The sequence below is a fragment of the Symsagittifera roscoffensis genome, chromosome 1, assembly GCF_963678635.1.
Source record: "Symsagittifera roscoffensis chromosome 1, txSymRosc1.1, whole genome shotgun sequence".
NCBI classification, from domain to species: Eukaryota; Metazoa; Xenacoelomorpha; order Acoela; family Convolutidae; genus Symsagittifera; species Symsagittifera roscoffensis.
Window position 1 is genome coordinate 1021028 of NC_087062.1, and position 3675 is coordinate 1024702.

The following is a 3675-nucleotide window of genomic DNA, read 5'->3' on the forward strand; positions in this document are numbered from 1 at the left end:
CCGAAATTACTCTATGAGTTAACCACATCGGTCCTAACTCATCTGGTGCGACCATAAGTCTCGAATAAGACCTTTATAGCTTGGAACTAACCAAATATAGATTAGAATTTAGACAAAACATTTTCAAAATGTTGCACGATAAAAATTTAATTGAAATGTCTCTACGACTCAATAGATCAGAGTCGATTTTCCGAACGATACTAGAACTACCCGGAATTGGAAGAAGACCTCGGACAAGAGACGACATACGACAAAGTAGAAACTTACCATTTAGTTTTATGGTTGTACGGCAAAAGCCAACACAAACTTTCGTATTTAGAATCTTTAGCAATGAATTTAGATTTTCATTTGCAGACATAAAATTTTGAAGTAAATCTTCATGATCATTTCAGGCGCTAAGCAAAATTATTAATGTACAATAACGATTGATAAAAAGATCTCAAATCGTTTTCTTAATTTCTGCAGTATTATATAAAACATATTTGAAAAAAATTATTGAAAATAAAAATAAAAATTAGTAGCATGACAATAAATTGTTAGTAATCATGAATCATCTTGTTGTTCCAGCTTCATCACCTAAATATAACAGCAATCATAAGCTCACTAATATCATTGAAGAACTAAATCTTTTTCTTAAATAAACTTAAACCATTTTAAACTTAAATTCACTTAATTTAAAAAAAAATCAGATCATCAAGGCTTATCCTTCGATATTAATAAATTTTCTAATTCACTAAAATTAAAACCTGATCATCAAGGCCTATCCTTGGTTTAAAAAGAACAATTTTGTTCTCCCCCACCCACTTAGAAAAAGTCTAACGACCTCAAACGTCGATTCACTATCCAACCCTTCCAAAAAGACTCAGGACTAATAGAAATTTTTCAAGAAAACTAACCATTCAAATTAAGATAAACAGTGAAGAACTTCGGTTATTCATCCTTCACTTGAACCCTCCTCTTACCAGACCCAGGATAGATCTTAGACTTAGTAAGTTTAAAATAGTATCTAACGAACTACTTGCGTTCTAATTATACCTGAACCTTGTGGATCGATTTACTATTCTCCAACCCTTGAACACAATCACTACCCCTAAGTAAGAATAAGTAAGTTAATACTTAGCTTAGACTAGCCACGAGAAGGTACAAAAACATTCTTCGGAATTGATATAATTTTCTCTCCAACCCTGAACTAAAAGACCCAGGTTAACCTAACCAAAAAATCGTAAGGACCAACAGTCTAAGGAAATAGAAATAACTAACAACTTCTTGCATCCATCATCCTAAACCTTATGTCATTCAAAAACTTTGGAAATAAACAAACAATCGTTTTACACAGCTGTGAAATAGATAACAAAAAATACGATCTTGTAATCACACCTCATACACAAACTGTTGGATACATTAGAACAAAACGACAAACAATAAAAAGAAAAATTATAAACAAACAAAGACAAATCACACGAAATAGATTTTCAAAAAATAGAAACGCATTATCTGAATCCGAAGCCAGCAGTTTAAACGAACTATACAAATTAAAAGAATCAGAAGATAAAAATTGTCCCATCCGTGATCAATTATATTTTTCCGACTCAGAAACAACTTCAAATTCATCAAAAAGAGGAAAAAGAAGAATAAAAAAGCAATACAAACACAAACCAGTACACTTGTATAATTGGAATCAACCAATTAGACACATCGATAGTTATATATTAACAGTCATCAAACGAAAAAATGAGCGACACTCAAAGTGACGATAGTCCAGATGACGAAGCAGTCTATCCCTTTCTTATAGGTTCACTCGATGATAGAGGACAACACAATTTTTGCAAGAACTTACTCGTAAATTTGTTTGAACCAGGAATCAGTCCATGCAAAGCGGAATTCCCAGATGTAAAAATCAAAAGACAATTTATTGAACATTATTTGAAAGACATATGGAATCTAACACAACAATATAGATTCTACACCATAGAATTCAGCACACCAAATACAGCCCATCGCAAATTTGTAATTCAAACAGACGATATTAAATTAGAATTTTCAAAAGTATTTATAGAGTATATCAAAAGCATACAATATCATAATTCACAAAGAGCAAACTCCATATTCACTAACAAAGTCTTTGCAATACTATATAGTTATATATCTATATTAGAAAAACAGAAGTTCAAAGTATATCACCAACTGAAACATCCAGACATACAAAAGTAAGAAATGAAATCACAATATTTTCAACTTTTCTACATATAACAAAAGAAAATTTCAAAGAGATGATGTTTCACAACACACTAAACATGATTTACAAAAGATTTTAGCATGGTTTATAATAGATTATTTCACCCACAATTTAGATTTAATTTCACAAGCAAGAAAAAATTTTAGACCTCAAAATACAAATGACGACACTGTTCTTTCAGAACAATCAGACTTTGTTTGGGACCCTGATTGGTCTCATAATGCATTTCTCAATATCCCACAAGCTATCTCAAGTCAAGCAATAAGTACAATATCTTGTCACAGTGATTATGTAAAATTAATGCCATTAACAATTGATGCAACACCATTGAACTATAATACATTTTTACCTGATACGCGAAGTAACAGTTTAAATTCGACCGTCATACATAATGAAAACCTTAATGGAACTAGAAATCTTACACGACAAGATATTCAAACACCATCACACTTCATAAATGAAGAAATCGTCCAAACAACAAGAACTACACAACAAAGTATTTCACCAATACACCCTAATTTGACAACACAAGAAATACAAATACATCACTAACACAAGTAACCTTACAATCAACCGTCAAACCTTCGGTTGCTCCAAAATATTCACATATGGATTATCAAACGTATAGACCAATGACAATACCGTCAAAAACACAAAAACATTTCACAAGGAACACCTTTGCAGAACACAATTAAAATTATGCTCACAAACCAAGAACAAACCAACCTCCCCAAAAAAACACACAAAATTTAAATCATGTATGTTCCCATTATTGGAATCTACCGAAAACATCGACCAATTCAGTAAATTTTCCAGATAATCCACAACCTACACAGGAATATACTGAAAATTACCCATTCTTTCAACAAAACAAAAATAACCAACATACACCATATAATACAAACTATTTATCATCCGATGAAGATGATTATCACCAACCAGATATTTTTGCACCATATAATAAAGAATATCGCACACAAAGACCGCGACAATTTCAACCATCTCGAAATATAAAAATTTACCCACAAAACCCAACAGATGTACAAAATACACAACAAACGCATATACAAAATACATTTAACACAATCTTTTCAACCAATACAACCACAAAATCTAATTTCAATGCATTCTTATTAACCAACTCAAATGCAAAATGAAATACCGCTTCCATATTACCTTCAGCAACACGAAATAACAAAAAATCAACTTTCAATTTTTTCACAAATGCCAAATGCCGCAGAATCACTACAGATGACAATAAATCCATACCTCATGGGTGGATCATCAATAACATCCAATGGCATTGACAGGAACAGACCCTGAATGTTCTGTAGAAGATTATCTAAATGCAGTAACAGCAAATTTAATTTTAAATATAGGACCTGAACCAATTAACACGCCACTACATCAAAATTGGATACATAGACGCACAGCACTAA